Source organism: Passer domesticus, chromosome 3 (assembly GCF_036417665.1).
Source record: "Passer domesticus isolate bPasDom1 chromosome 3, bPasDom1.hap1, whole genome shotgun sequence".
In the NCBI taxonomy this organism is placed as follows: Eukaryota; Metazoa; Chordata; class Aves; order Passeriformes; family Passeridae; genus Passer; species Passer domesticus.
Genome location: NC_087476.1, coordinates 41,258,338 through 41,275,543, shown reverse-complemented (window position 1 = coordinate 41,275,543; position 17,206 = coordinate 41,258,338). Strand labels below are relative to the sequence as shown.

At 39.3% G+C, this 17,206-nt stretch overlaps 1 long non-coding RNA gene across 1 annotated transcript; it reads right to left on the bottom strand.

The window, feature by feature from the left end:
- Positions 1–3,671: 3,671 nt before the first annotated feature.
- On the bottom strand, positions 3,672–17,154 carry LOC135296433 (uncharacterized). The gene is made up of 2 exons (XR_010358545.1): positions 11,838–17,154; positions 3,672–9,986 (listed from the first exon to the last, which is right to left on the bottom strand). It is a non-coding gene; the product is annotated as an uncharacterized LOC135296433 (long non-coding RNA).
- Between the last annotated feature and the right edge of the window lie 52 nt (positions 17,155–17,206).

Here is a 17,206-nt window from a genome sequence, read left to right as displayed (position 1 = left end):
CTATTTAGGTTCTTTTTTCACATTCAAATTTTTAACAAGACAATTCAGAGTCCCACTCTCCCCACAATAACAGCAGTTCAATACAGCTTTTAGAACATGGGTCACAATTCTATTTCTGATCTGTGAAAGACACATTAATAAGCTCTTGGCATTCAGAGGAACAATCTTTTCTCTTTCTTTCATTTTCTTTTAGTTTTTGGTGTTCATTGGAACTTTTTTCCCCCACCTTTCAAATTCTGCAGGAAAAAACCTTGGAAGAAAATTAAAACTTCTTTTTGAAACACACTGCAATTTGTTGATATTTTCAAGCTTTTCAGTATTACTCCATTCACAAGTTGAATGTGTGTGCTGTTTAGTATCAAACAATTGTTTTAGTGCCATTTCAAGTGTCTGGCTGTGTTAATGCCTGCTAATTAAATGTTTCAGGAAAAAAAAATACAGCCTAAATTTCACAAAACTTCATCTACATCTGCTTCTTCTATGAAAAGATGTCCTTGGAACAACTCCAGTATGTTAAATAGAAAGTAAATTATTACAAATAAGACAGTAATTTACCTGCAGGCTTTAGCATGCACTACTGTGTATTAAATTTACCATTCACTTGCTGTTGACAGTCAAGAAGACAAGGTTCTCTGTGGCATGAAAAAGAAAGTACTACTTTAGGACTATTTAGACAGGTTATGTTCCTATGCTTTCGGTGTTTGGTGATAACCAAATATTTCTGTCCCATCTTCAGAAATTTCAAGGTGGGATAAAGAAGCTGTCATGTTCCCCACTCTCTTCCAGCACAGTAGGTCATTCCAAGCTGTGGTGGCAGATTCCTGCAGTTTCCTTCAGGATGGGCTCTGAGAAGCATCACCATTGCTATGCAGCCTTTGAGGGAGATGATGTGACAACAGCCTGTCACAGACAACACATACATTTACATCTTATCACTTCAACTATGTGTGTTAATCACACAACTTCTCAATACTTTGCAAGTAATAAAGAAGCTAAAGATATAAACATATAACAAGATGCACTTGACAGAGAAGTACTATGGAGCGTTTATCCTGTCTGAACCACCCATAGCGTGAAGCACACACTACCACATTTGTTTTGGACTCCTCAAGGCTGTGATCCACTCACCCGTTACCTCCCAAACTCACCACTGAACACTTTCAAGTTATAAAATCTTCCTAGTGGATAGAGACAAAATAGGTTCACACTGAGATTTGGAACTAAACATATGAAAACATGAAGAGGGGGTTTTTTTCCAATATAAGCTAAGCAGAATTTTTGCAATGCATTGTTGCCTCAATTAATTATCTTTACACATCTATCAAGATAATACATGTAATGCATTTGGATGGAGAAAATTCAGCTCTTTGCTAGATACATATACATTATCACCAGGAACCTATTACATATTGTAAATCCCCTGATCATTACATAGTTCTCTTGGTTAACCAATAACTGAATAAAATAAGTGGATTGCTGAAAAAAAGAGAGATTTTTTAATTCAACATTAAGTAGGACTGTTAAATATTTAGTGATTTTTTTATAACATCTGATATGACAAATCCATTTGCCTATATATTTTGAGATATAGGTTTTTAGTCCTAACCTCAACAATGGCAATTTCGTTAGCAGCAGAATCAGACCAGGTTTCTCAGAGCCTCATCCAACCTCGCAGTTTAGATCCATAGTTGTGAGAAACTCCATTCCATCAGCTCATTTTAGCTGCTGGAAAGACTCAGTTCTAAGGTGAGACCTACATGGCTAAGCACTTAAGCTCTGGCTCTTGCTGCTGTGAGACAAGGTTTAGGGAAGACACTCAGGAAAACCAGAATGCAACTCAGCTCCCTTGGGACAGACACCTCTGTGTGGGCAGCTTGCCTCTGCTGAAAGAAAGGCTTCAGTGCAAGAGGGGGAACAGGCAATGGGGGACATGCAGAAGGCACCATAAAGAAGTGTAGGGAATAAAAGTGAAAGTAAAATAATTGTAGAGAAATGGGGAGGATGGGAATGTTTAAAGAATGGAAAAGAATCAAAATCCATGGAAAACCAGACTCTCAACCATTGCGGTGACTAAAACTAAACATTTTATTCCACCTTTCTGTGTTTCAGATCTGGGACTAGATTTAGTCTTTTAAGAAAGTGCCTTGGAAAAAATTTCAAAATCTATAAAACCCATACCTGTAGGAAGACAGTTTAGGACCCAAAGTTTGATCCTGGGTATTGCAACATTTAGAATTTATTGCTGCTTGTTCAAGTGAAATTTCAATTTATTGTACCTACTCATATCACTTGTCTAGCAACCACAACATGAGAAATCTACACTGACAAAACAGACCTATCATTGACCAAATTGCTTACTGTTCAAAAAGCACACGGTACAAAACAAAGTTTATGTGATTTAAAGAGCAATTTTCAGACCCCAAACCTGGGGAAATTTTCATGAAAACACCAGAAGAGCCAAGTCAAGCTTCAGTATTCTCCACTCACCCATATTCCAAATTAAAACCAAGAGCTTTTAAAATTTGGAAAAAATAGCACTGCAGCAAGACACTCTTCTTCTTGTCCACTTTCTTGGGAATAATGCTGCCAAAACCAAATCAAACTTGTGAAAGACACTGAAGCAGGAAAAAACATTTGGAAATTTCCCTTTTTTTGAAGGAGAATATGGGGCATTGTTGGTAGCAAACTTTCTTCCAGAAATATGTGCACTAAATTTGTCAGGCATTCATCTCAGCTGCTGATAAGTTCATGACAAGCTGACAGATGCAGGTGTCCTTTTTGCACCAGTCATTTGCTGAAGCTGTAATACCATGCCATCACAAAAGTGGTGACAAAAAGACTGCTGGTTCTGAGCACTCTCACGTGATGTGGGTCTACATTTTCTACACCTCTTTTCTACATTTTCCACACCTCTTTTCTACATTTTCCATCTTTAGCAATATCCTTCCAGTCCAAATAGGATTAAGGCAAAAGTATTATCACTCCCTGTCAGTTATCTGGCAAATTTCTGTCATAAAGGTGGCTGTGGTGCTACATAAACACTAACTTTTCTCCTTCTGTTCAAAAAACAAAGGTATTTTTCATTCTGAATATGAATTCTACCACAGCTTGCAGATAATACATAACTGATACAGCAAGACTAGCCCTGCATCTTTTTCTTGTAGAATTTTATATGTACTTACACAAAAGATGGCAGAGAATCAAATCTCTAGCGGAGCCCAAAGTAACTGGAGAAACAACGCATGTCGCTTTATGTTGTCTGCATGTTTTCTATTGTATCACTCTTAAATCATAGCAGTTACAGGTAATTAGTAATTTCTAGTTTCTATTAACATTAAAAAACAACATCAAGAACAGCTCCCTTTTAACAATGGCACATTTCAACTAGTTTGCCCAGGATTCTTGTTTCTATGGCCTGGGCTTGACAGACTAAGAATACACCCAGCTGGTTTTCAAACCAACACTTTCAATAGTCTGAGGCTGTGTGACTTGTCATAAAAACAGCTGCCTCTGTCTCCCCAACCAGCCAGGAATAAGCTGAAGAGAACAAAACCTTGAATGAAATCACCTCGACTTTTCATGCAAGGACAAAAGGTGGTCATTATGCATACCAGGAAGGTTCTATTATAGCTGGTAATTACATATAAATTGGAGAGTTATAATAAAAAAAATCATTTCTCTCTTCATTTATTTAAAATGTGATTTCTACAGCCATTATATAATTACTGGTATTTTTTCAGTAATGTTATTAAGAACAAATGAGCTAGTGTTTCGGAAAGAATCACAAAGATGCAAATACTGAAAGTTCCTTATTAGAACTGGTAGTCCAGCATGAAGCAAGTGGCAGGAAAAATATCTCTTATTGAAAACTGCAAACTGAACTTTTTCAGTGTTGAAAAATGATTAATTTCTATCTTTCTGTTATGAAGAAAGAAATTATGCCTATTATCTCTGACACATTATTTCAAGCTCTCAACTTTTCTCAGTTTCTCATTTGTTCAGAAAAAGTCTGTGAACTACTGACCTCTAGCAACAAGCCTAAAAAAAGACATAGAAAGACCACAAAAAAATTCTGAAAAGAACAAGAACAGCTCCCTGCTGTCACTACTCATGAAATAAGTGTTATTCATGACACTTAGTCAAGCACTCGTTCCTGTGTACAATCTGAAATTCTTGAGTATAAGCAACAGTAGCAACATACTAGTGAAATAATATAAAAATTAAAAAAAAAGAAAAAAGAAAAAACATCTCTTAGGGGATACACAAATCTCCATGAATTACAGCCTAGACATATTTTAGAGAGCTAATTTAGGTTATATACTTCACCACAGTGCACAATTCTAGATATCTTGGAGGCTGAAAATCAGTACTAAATATTATTAATGTAGAGGAGTAATGCAGGAGTGATACAGAGAACAAAGAAGAAAGACTTGTATTTCAAGTCCCTTGCATTTCAAGAAAAAATTGCAATCAGGTGTATAAATATCATCGTGTCAGCACTGAGTCCACCTCAGTGGAAACTTTATTTCTTTTAAGTCAAATTATTTTCTATTACTGGTAGTGTTACCATAAATGGATAAAAGCAGCCAGAAAGCACAAGAAATGCAGAAGTAAATATCCAGTCCCCCAAGATGTTTAGTGACGGCAGACTGTAAAGCAACACACATCTCCTCATGAGCCCTGAGGCTCTGATGTCCAGGGGATTCCTGCTGTCCTGAGCTACCCTGGGCCACAATGGCAGCAGAAGGCCCCAAACAAAAAAAGCAACATAACTCAAAATGTGGAAGAGCAGATAGAGACCCTTTCCAGTTCCAATGGCAGTCCATCAAAATTGTGTCTCCTTTCTCTGGTCCATGCTGTCACACCAGATGCTTCTCACTTCTCTCCCAAGGGCAGAAGCTCTTTCTCTCCCAGCAGGAAGGTACAGGTTAGATCTGATCTAACAATGGGAAACAAAGGATCAGTACTGGGATGAGGGGGTGGGAAAGATAACTAATTTTTAAGGCAAGGTCATTTTCACTTTTTTAAAAAGAATGCAGGTGATGGGGAGGCTTTTGTTAGTATAGCAAATATACTTTTTTTAACACATTCATTCGACTGTTGAAAATCTGCCACTTACTCCACTGATGATGGGAAGAGTCTCTATCCTTAGCTGACTGAGATTATTAAAGTGGCTTCTTCCTGGCTAATTGTTAAACATCCTGGTTTAGCATAATTTTGTTGCCTTGCTTTTTCTCTTGTGGATAAAAACTTTCTGTGAAACTGTCACTTATTTGTAATGGCATCAAAAAGCTTGGAGTAAAACTGTGTACATTTTAATGATTTATCAGAATAGTTTTTATCTTGTATTTTAAAACTCAAAGTTTAAATTTGTCTGTGATTATGTCCCCAGTATTTGCTGTAGAGCACAGAAGTTGGTCTTACAGATTTACGTGTGTTAATCAGAAAAAATCACAACTTGCAGATCAAGTTCTGTGATAGATATGCTAGATATTACAAGTATGTGAGTACCTGGAAAAGTATTCGCAGACCTCACAGGTCTTCAATAAGACCTTTTTCACTGGGTTTACACCACACACAACACTAATTTACAAATAAATGTCTTTTTCTTTGTTTGATCACAAAATGCACCTTATTTACATGTCTGGCTTTGCACTGAAATATCTACCAGTCTTCTTTAGCTGGAATAAGCAATACCTGGTGTTTTCAGTGTGACAAAAGACATTTACCTGTGAGTAGAGCTGAGAGAGAGGCAGAGACTGAAGTTTTATGAAAGTGAAGCCTTTAATAAGTGAAGCCTATAATAACAAAGTCATAATAAAAAAGAACCATGAAAGGTGACAAATCATAAACAAAATAATGTGTATCTGAATATGAAGAATGGGGTTAAGATAGGCCATTAAAAAGTGTTAATTCTTGCTTTTGAGCCCAACTGCCAGGCTGTAGTTTCAGGATGAGTGTTCAGAGGGAATCTTTGCATGATCACTCTATTCCCTGTTTCAGTTTGTGCCCATTGCCTCTTGACCTACATCTGGCTTTTCCTTCTTTAGCTGCTCCTCTTAGGCATATGGATGCATTGATCAGATCCTCCTGAGCCTTTTCTTCCTCAGGCTGAACAACCACAGCTCTTTTATTCTTTACTATGCAAGATGTTCCACTTTCTTAATCACCTTCATAATCTTTCACCTGCTGCATTCCAGCAAGCCCCTGTCTCTCTTGCACTGGTCTTTCACCAAGGCTGAGTAAAGAGGAAGGATCACCTCCATGCTGCTAATGCTGTGCCTGATCAAGGCCAGAAGGTGTTGGCCATTTCACCGTGAGGGCACACTGCTGGATCACATTCATTGTCCACCAGAAGCCCCAAGTTATTTCCTGTTAAACTGGTTTCCAGGCAGTTTGTCCCCAGCATGTAGTGATGCATGAAGTTGTTCCTTCACAGTGGCAGGAGATGGCATTTCTTTTTTTTTTTTTTTAATTTAATGGGACTCCTTTGAGACCGTTTCTTGTGCCTGCCAAGGTCCTCTTGAACTGCATCACAACCATCCGGGGTCACTTGGTCTGTTCAGCCGGAAGCCTGAGGGAGACCTCATTGCAGTCTACAGATTCCTTGTGAGAGGAAGAGGAGGGGCAGGCACTGATCCCTTCTCTGTGGTAACCAGTGACAGAACCCAAGGGAATGGCCTCAAGCTGTGTCAGGGGCAGTTTATGTTGAATATTAGGTTCTTTCCCTAGAGGGTGGTTGGGCACTGGAATAGGCTCCCCAGGGAAGTGGTCACAGCACCAGCCTGACAGAGTTCAAGAAGTGTTTGGACAGTGCTCTCAGGCACATGGTGTGACTTTTGGGGATGGTTCTGTGAAGGCCTGTGAGCTGGACTCAATAATCCTTGTTTGCCCCTTCTGACTCAGCTTATTCTGTGATTCTGTGGTTCAGATGATTAATTAAAATGTTATTGATTAACATTATTGGCCTCCTCAGGCACATTTCCAGTGACTGGCCTCCAGCTGGACCTTAAGTTGCTGATCATAAGCTTTCAAGGCCCGCAGTTTGGTTTTCCATTTATCTAGTTCATTCTTTATCAGTTCAATAAATATGTTGTAAGAGATGGTATAAGATGCCTTGCTGATCTCAAGATAAACAGCCATGCAAGAAATTCTGTTCTCATTCTTCTGTGATCATCATAGCTCCATTGCATGTACCAAGTCTCCAAATCTTGAGCAACCTGGCCTGAATGACCCTGCACTGACGCTGCTGTGTGCAGGATGCTGGACTGGATGGCCTCCTGAATGATGACATGTTTTGTTACAGCAGAAACAGCTGAATTGCCCCAGGCCAAGAAGAGGACCCAGGGCTAGGTTCTTCCTGCTGTGGAAAAGAGCTGGGATGGGATACACAGGGAACCACCATGAAGGAACAAGCTTGCTTCTCCTGTTGGACAGAAGGAGGACAGGAGAGAGGAGGGCAGTGAATGCTGCTGCGGGGAGGGTCGTTTCCACATTCAGCACTGAGACACTGCACCAGCCCAGCTTCCCCAGCTCAGCAGGCTCTACACCAAGGGTGGAAGCCCCTCACAACAGCCTCACCAGCCTGATGCTGTGGGTGAGCCCCCTGATAACTGTGAGATGACTGATAGCACTCCTTCCCAACTGCTAAAGAACATTTCCTGGTGGCAGAATGAAAGGAAAGCCAGAGAGTAAATCTAGAAGGAAAAAGGCAAAAAGAGGCAAATAAGAAAAGAACTGCTAATGGTGCACACTTAACAGTTTGCAAGAGTTAGAGGATTTTTTATACCTGGCAATTATTTGCTCAAAGATGTTGGGCTTTCAATAACACAGAGTACACTGGGGTGAGAATGCACTTTTTAGATTGTGCGAAAGAAACCCAAAGAACATGAGAACCTAAAAAAAAAAATCTTCAAAAAGACTAGATTATTTTTCTTAAAAAGTCGCAGGCTGGTGGTTTCTTGTTATCATTTAACAAAGCTGAGATTGTTGAGTCAGACATGCAGTACTGTAGTGCCTATGGCAACATTCACTCAGAATCCACTTATAATAAGAAACACAAAATTGAAAAAGTATCTCTTAGAGGATCCTCATCTATATTTCTAAAGATTGCAGAACCAGAGCAGAAGTTTTAAAGGGATTGTAAATAATGGCACAGGGAATTGAAAAGCAAAAGCAGATAAAATGTTACCCTGAGAAGTCCATAAATTGCAAAAACAGGTAGCTGGTGAACAAGTTAAGGCAACTTCTGATATAAAGATAAAAGTCTGTGCGAACATGACTAAGTCAAGTTGAACACAAACAGATAAAAATGAGAATTTAATAAATGAAAAAGTCAAGAAATCCCTCCTTACTGTGGTAAAGTAAGATAAAATCTCAAAAAGATAATATTTGTGAGAGTTTGGGGAAATGGAGCACTTAGTCACTTGCTTGCAGACTGAAAATAAAACAGATATTAAGAAGTCCTGTTGGTCACTGCAGTGCTTCAACACCAATCAGAAATTAAACTGCCACTCCCTTCCCTCGCCCCTTCTGATAAGAGAGGTACAAAAGCAGAGACTATGGGTTGAGAAAACAACCTACTGAAAGCAAAAAAACAATTAAATAAGAAACACACAGTAACAGCAGCAATATTAATAATAAAAGCAACAAAAAATAAGGTATTATACCCTTAGAAAGGTGGTCACCATCTCAGCTTAGTCCCATATGGACAATGCTTTCCTTTCAGCACCACATTCTGTATCTGTCTCAGAAAAATGGGCAAGGATGGATGGAGGCAGAAAAGGCTGGAGTCTGCAAGGCTGATGCTGACAGCTTTCCCATTGGAGAGAGCGAGGCAAAAAATGACACACCTCCAGCAGTGTTCTTACCTCTCCTTCCCAAAACCATGCCCCCCCCAGCTGATGGTACAGGGTAACAACTTAGCCACATCCACACTAAGCTCTGCCCCCTCTCTGCAACCAGAAGAATCACTTTAGTATTGCTGGGAGGTTGTTCATTTGAGTTGTCCCTGGAAACGCCTCCAGGACTACATCATCCTCCTCTACGCACACTGCGTGGCACTTTTGGAGGCTCTCAGTCACGTCCATAGTGTCTCAAACACATCTCACCTGTCCTGTGAGGTCCTCCTGCACACTGGGCAGCTCTCCTTCTCCTGGGGCCTCAGTAGCCATTGCCACACCATGTGCATCCTTCACAGCCTATACAACAGACTTCATTACAGATTACTTTTTGTTATAAACCAGGGGCTAGGAAAGAGGACCACTGGAAACAGGATAGATCAGGGGATCAGCAGCCTTTTTGGCACTCTCCCCACATGTTGAATTATTGAAAAGATCTACAGAGCAGCAAAGATTGTTCTACAGGACCGGCTCATCCCAGCAGAGGAGGCTCCTGCAGGGATGAGGCACACTGTCACATCTCATGGTGTTCATTTGTCATCTCTCCAGCATGTGTCCTCAAGCCTGGGCTCCCTCTCCTCAGAGGAAGCCCGTGAGCCTGGCTCCACATCAGTAGTGCTCACTGTTACCCAGGGACATGGCCAAGGCTGGTGGGGAATCAGGGGCCTTCTCTGATTAGTGTATGTTTGGTTGAATCCTGAAGCTAAGGTCCTTCCCCAGGGCACTGATTCAAGGGACAAGACACATGTCAACATATACGACATACTTTATTTTTGCCAGAAACCTCTACTGCAGTCTGATAGCATAATTCTTACTCAAGAGAGATCATGGACAGAGAGCAAGCCCTCTTAATACCTCCTTAATATTCCATTATTATGTAATTCATTTAATGGAGAGTGATCTGCCTCTCGGTGTCAAACACCCTGAAGTCGGTCACTTACAGACAGAGTCGGGCTTAAGTCCACAGAGCTGAGGACAGGAGACACAGGGAAACACAGCAATATCTGGAGATCTGTCTCAAAGGAAACAAATCCCACAAAAGTGAGATCTCTTCTTCTCAGCTGTTAAAACCTGAGGACTCATTGGCTAGGCAGACAGGAAAAAAAGCTGTTAGAACAATCTCAGTCAAGCTACCCCACTACACAAAATAAAAACTGAAAAAAATAATTTTCCTCCAACTTTTCATAGGAACTTTGCAATGTTTTTTCTACAGGAATCCACAAAGCAGAATGAACATCTCTTATGGGGACAAGTAGGAATGAGCGCAAAACAAAGCTTGGAGCTGCAGAAGGACAAAACTGAAAATTAATCATTCAAGCATATGGTGCTCCATTATTGTGCACACTTAAGACATCTTCCTGAATGGGCTAATTTTGAAGGTATCTGAGAAAACCAGAAATATAACCAAAAAAAGTTGTTATGGCAGTGCTGTTTGCAATGAAACTCTCCTGGGTATATAACAATTTTGGAGAAAGAAGGTTAAGATTGTTTAGAAAATTTGAAGATCCTACCCTAGACCAGAGCAAAATTGTTATTGGACATTCTGGAATGTTTTGCAATAAAAAATGTAAAATGAGATCACCTGGCACGAAAAAAAAAGGCTTTAAAAATGGTTTGGGCATAGATGGAAGGGGGAAAGTGCAAGTTGACTTTAGATAAGTCTGTCGATGTATTAGCAAAGCAAAGGAGCCAAATTAATATATCCTGCCTGTCATGACTTAAAACCTGATCCAGTAACTCAAATGAGGACTGCAAAGGAGTTTCACTTCTTCAAAAGACCTAACTCCACTGAATAGCTAACTCAACTTAAACTTTTACTAAAGAGCTAAAACTTCAGTTAAATTCTACTAACTAATTCTACTAAGCATTAATTCTGCTAAGAGGGGCCTGAAGTAAGCTGTCAATGATAAGGATTTCAGAAATCTTTCACGTATGACATCCAGGGTCTAACCATATGGTGCTGTAACTCCTCAACAACATCTGCACCAACCAGCTTTAGCTCTACATCACTACTGGTTGGTTTTCTCGTACGTTTGTTTTCTTCTTCTTTAGTCAGGTTCTGTGATACTTTCCCTGTTCTCAAAGGCCAATCAATCCCCTGACAAGAACTTGGTCAGAGCACAAGATGATTTCCATTATCAACAATATAATATGGTCCAGCATGAGTATGCTGCAGAGTCAAGCACTTTTTACGTCACCAAGTACAGTTGTTACTTACATATAGTACATCCTCAATATTTGAGCAAGTTTCATACAGAACACACACATTATTCTTGTATGATTCCTTTGTTTTTACACTTTAATCTTCTTCAATGGGGAAAATAAGATGGTTGAGGTTTCATAAAGCAACTTGCAAAATTAAAAATATATCTATTTTTTATTACCAGGAAAGAAATCAGAGGTGGGAAGTAGGAAAAGGGGCAGATTTGAGCCAGACAAGGCAGGCAAGAAATGGGCTAGAAGATGGGGAAAAAAGACAGATAGGAAGTCATTTGTGCAAGACCTTGAAGCAAGGAGTCTGAACTGTATGTGGGAAGCTATAATACAAGAGATTTTTCCATAAAAATTCAAACCAAGACAATGATATTTAAAAGCTTTAATAAGATATGAATTTGAGTAACAATTTAATTGTCTTTCTGAGAAAATTACTCAGGCAATCCAACACTCTGGACTATTTTCCATATTGTTTTCCCCATCTGTGGAATAACTAAATAATTATGCCATTATTGTGTTGAAGCCTCGCTTATTAGGAATTACAGCAACATCTGGTTATACTGACACTGGCTGTGGTTTAGTGATGAAACTTCCTGCAGTTGCTTTAGTAACCTCTTCTAGCGAAGGATAGATAGGATTAAACATTCTCTCACTCTTTTGGAAACTCATTAGTCTCTGCATTACTAATGCATTAATTTAGTAATAATAATTCTTCATACTTACCAAGGTACTGACCTCAGGACCTGACTTCTGGGGTGACATTTAAGAATGTCCTAGTGAATACATACTAGTTTTCCTCTGTGTTTGAGCAGGCTTTTATTCTCTGTTGAATTTCTAATCAGGACCTGAAGGATGCCAAAAGGTATTTCTCCAGTCCAGGAAAGGCCTCTGGAAAGGCTGCAGTGGCATTGCCTCTTTCATCCTCAAGGTCTTGGATGAGGCAAATAAGCTCTAACTTTGCATATTTCTTCATCTATCACTTCCTGAAGGTGAAGTCAGGATCTAAGCTCTAGACAGACTCTAACAAAGGTTCCCACTGTCAAGGGATAAAGCAGCCTATTTTGCATACTGTTGCATCTGGAATTTTCCAAAGAGCCCTGAAAACTTAGACACCAAATGTCCATTGTAATCCCTCAAGAGTGAGACACCAAGCTCCTTGAGTAATGCTTCAGCCAACAAATCCAATTATGCTGAGGTACAGGTGATGTGACTGGAGCTGACTGTACTCTGACAATGGCTCACGCTGGATGGGGGCAGGAGAGCACAAGGGCAGAATAACATTGGAAGCCATGTGGCAGTCTGTGCTCTGATAGTTGTGCACTGACACCTCTGCAGCTCTCTTACCTCTGGCAGCTTTAGATGCCAGGCTGCAGACAGGCACTCTAACTACCCCCCAATAGGTCTTTGGGCTCACCTAAAGTGCAGGTCTAAACATGCACTCTTTTGTAGATGTTTGCCTTTTTAGTAGCATATTTGTACCTGGTACAATAAAGTCCAAGAGTGCTTACACACAGACGTGGATTGGGAAAATTGCCAGGCTTTTGGGATGCTGCTGACAGTACAAGCTCTAGTACAAAAAGATAAGTGAAGTTTGTCTAAACTCCTATTACCCTCTACTTTACCCATTCTTTAGCTAAAGGTACCTTTTAGAACTGACTGTAATTCTGTCACTCAGTTGCTTGTTAGGTTTGACATCTTTCATAAGCACGATAGCAATTCTGAAAGTCTTGGAAGGGTGCAGATGAGACATCAGGAAAAGCATGCACACCACAGAAGACTGTGCCAAAACAAATGAGTTTATAAAGATCAGTTTGCTATGTAGTCTATCTGAACATTGTACATGCCATGTCTTTCACCGTATATTCTTCAGACTATAAATAAATCAAATTGACATATATTCACAATCTAGCACCATCTGCTGCATAAAGGAAGAAGGCATTTTAAAAGCAAAGGATCTGTTTGTTTCCTTACATGATACATCTTAATCAATTAAATGTATCCCTTGTTTTATAAATGTGCAACTTGACTTTAAATATGACAAGGATTTTACAAGAATAATTTCAGGAAATCCTTCTAAATACAGATTCTCGTTTGCTATTAGTTTCTGCACCACATTTAAATTCCTTTCTTTCCAAAGCATTAAGCTGAAACCAAGAAGCAGGAAGGTCTCATCTGAAGTGTGGTGAATCAGATTTTTATGGAAGAGATGCATATATAATGAGAGATAAGGGTTATGGTTCTCATGCAAATTCTTCTCAATTAAGATAAATATTGAATGTAATATTTGAGAGAAATAATTGTCTGCATCATTGTGAAGGCTTTTATTTTGCTAATTATATTTTTCAACTCTTTTCCCTTAAAATAGGTTTGGGGTTTTTACATTAGCTATGACAAAAGCATGAGATATTACTCCCAACAAATTTCATTCTGGAATGAAAGTTTTACATTCATATAACTCTTTCCTATTTATCCCTTTATTTTAAAAAAATTATGTATCCTTCTAAAATTTTAAGGTAGTCTATTTTTAAACATTTTGAAAGATCATGGCAAAGCACAGAGTCATACTCTAAAACTTATACAGGCTACCTCAAGAAATTAGGCTTAAGCAACTTTGTTGCCCCATATGAAACTAAAATTAACTCATTCAGGAACTTAACTGTCATTCATTTGTTCTATAATTAATCTGCCTTCTTTGATATTACCACACAGTGTTATAAAACCATTGAAATAATTTAATATAACAAACCTGTTTACAATTTAGATCTCTTAGACTAAAGCAGTGAAAAATTGGTTTGCTTTCTCCCTCTGCTTTGTCCAAAAGGCATTATTCTTAGCTATCTGGCTGTCAGCAACACTAAACAAAGGGATGTTAAATTAAGTTTCTGCTTTATAAACAAAAAGGGAAAAAAAACAGACCACAAAATTTCAGTGTGTTGTTGCAGTGAATTCTGGCCTGTGCAAAGCTGAAGCAGTTTTCCTTATGGGCACTGACAAAGACAACTGTCACTGTGGGCCACAGGGCACTGTGAGCTGCAACCAGAATCCTGCCTGAACTCAGACCAGAGGCTGAAGGTCCCCGCAGTCCTTTGTTTCCATCAAAAAATGTCAGTTTTGCTTGTTTCTACAAGGAGGGAGGGGCTCTCTGGAGAAATAACAAGCACAAACTGGAGCCCAACCATTAGCTGTGCAGCTACTCCAACACAATTCTAAGTTGTGCTTAGCTGTAAATGTGCATTCCCAACAGGACTCTTTAGCCCCGTGCTGTAGCTAGGAGGATCTTAGTGGAGTACCTCTGAAAACCCCAGAGTGTTCAGCCTCATTGATTTTTCAAGAAGTATACTAAAAGAATACACTGTCTGCTTTTTTGGTTATTTATTTTGGGGAGCTACTGCATTGCTTAGACTACTGAAAAATAGGTAAGTGCAAGTCTTACACAGAAAAACAGGACTCAGAGCTAAAACATACTTTTAGTCCTCCAATTTCTGAATAGAGCAAAAAAAATTGCTCATGCTGTAAGAACCAGTTATATGCTCCAAAGCTAAAATACAAGCCTCTGCTGCTCTGACTCACCAGCTGGTTTTAAAAAACTACAAAGGACTAGAAGGACTTCACCTCCTCCCATTCTCCCTAAAGTTTTCTCATCACAACTGCTTAGCTATCAGCAATGAAACTGAACAGCAGAAGAGTGATGAATTTTTCCTTAGCACTCTGAACCTCACTTTACTGCTGTTGTCTTTTTAAATCACACTTACTCCATTTCAGATCAGGACTTCAAATTACCTGCTACTAAATCACTCTCATCGGAAGCAAGCAGTCTACAGTTTCTAAAAAAGAATATAAATGCAAGCCCTTTCATTACTCTTGAAACAGGATAATACATTCCAAACAGAACAGATTAAAAAATCAAAACTTAAACATCAAAAAGCACCACTAATATGGAAATCTACATAAAAAGATTATGACCATCACTCATAGCTTCCCATAATGTTTCAGAATATCAGCTCTAAACATAGATGAATATCCACCTCAGATCTAGTGATCTGTTTCTTCAGCTACTATTTTTTCAGTTGTTAAGAAACTTTCTTCTGTTTCTTGCAAAATACAAGTTTATAACGTTACATATGCTGTAGGGAATCTTTCCTCATTGGATTGACTTTGAATATACCTGAAAGCATTTTTGTTCCTTGTAGATTTTATCTGATATGGTCCAATGAACTCCAGTGAGCTTGAACATGACCTTGATATGCTGAACTTTACCTTCAGGTGAAAATTCAGAAAGTAACTGTTCACAGTCAAGCGCAGAATTGCTCTTTTCAGACAGAATTCTTGATCTTCACCATTCCCTGACCTGAAGCCAAGTGCAGTTAGCTTTTCTCCCATCCTCATGTCTCCTCAGCACATAGGAAACATGAATCCAAGCCTTGCTGCTCACTTCCTCAGATGCAGGTATGAGGATTCTTTTTTTATATTGAAATTACAGCTTACAAACACAGTGACTATTACAAAATATACTTTCAAGCACATAACTTCTTGTGAACAAAAAAAAAAATAGTCCCTAGAAATATCTTCAGCATCAATGTACCCAAACAAACTCATACGTTTTTCTGGATCAATAAATCCTTTATTTGCAACACCAGAATTGCAGCTGTAGAAAGGGACCCTTAAGAGCACACGTTTTCATACCTACAGCTGAGCTTTCTGATCCAATTACATGTGTGCATGTGTGTGGATTTAAAATATGAGTTTAATACTAAAATCTTTGCAACTATATTCCTCCAAGTGTATAGAGCCATTTCCTTGCTTAAAGTGATCAAGTACTCCCTGAGTATTGTACTATCAAGCAGTTCAAAATCTAAACTCACTTGCATTACAGCAGACTATATCTATCCCACTTACACGTTAAAGAGCCTGGCAGATTTTAAATCAGTCCCACTAACCTCACTGGGGAGAGCAGGTGTTCCACACCTTTGCAAAAGCAGATAATTTTAGGGGTTGTTTAAAGCTGTAAACTCAAGGCTATGTTCAAACCCATTTAGCAAGTTTAGAAGAGCAAACCATGGTCTGTGAGACCCTGCCCTACAGCTTGGCCATTCACAGCACCATTCATCTGCCATGTGCATCCTCAGGCACTGGATACAACAGTAATTACAGCATTAACTAGTAAAACATATTACAGAGTTTTGTGCCAAAACCAAGTTTGGCTGAAAACCAAAATTACCTTCAAGATCCTTACAATCTACTTCTTGGCAATTCTATGCATGCCCTTCCAGATGCATCCAGATTTCTTGATGGTGCTTCTAAGAAGAAGCTAATACAGGGCAAGTCAATAATCATCAAAACTGCTTCCCAAATTTAAAAATGGCATGTTACTGAAATCAATTGCTTTTGCAAAAATAGCCGAGGTTGAGTGTGAATCTTTGGAAACTGAAAAACCAGTTTACAAAATGCCTAGGCTAGTTTCTAATAATGTCCAAAAGCCATCTCAATTTATTTATTCTTCTTGGCTCTTCATTTCCAACCAGCAAATAATGTTCTATTCTTCTCTCACCAAATGCACCCTTCATTATTCCCTGTTCAACTTGACTCAAAAAAACATGAGTCCTCCCATAGAAAATAAAATAGAGAAATCTTGTCATTTAATGTCTATGGCCCTTGACAAGCATCTCAATGAGTAATATTTTAAAGGAGTTCATCTTTCTTCAGTCTTAGCACCATTTTTTCTGCCTTCGCTTTCCACATTTTCCCTGCAAATGTGGTTCATTATTTTCTCCTTTATTATAAAAATGCAGAGGACATACCTGCTTTACTGCAGCTATCAACAGCTACAAATTCAGAAGGTAAAACCTGTGGGGTTTTAGTTTTTTCCCCTAGCTTCAAATGGTAGCCAGAGAGAAGCAATGGTAGACCTAGAGGCGCTAAGAGCACAAAATCCAGCGGGTACTGTGCCCAGGCTGGCTGGCACCAGCTCCGCACCCACCCTGCGCCCTGAAGTTTTCTCACCTCCCTCCAGACCCAAATTTGCCCGCAGGGAGACCGACAAACGTGGGAACCGCCGTGACCGGCACACGACTCAATGAGCCCAGGAGCTGCAA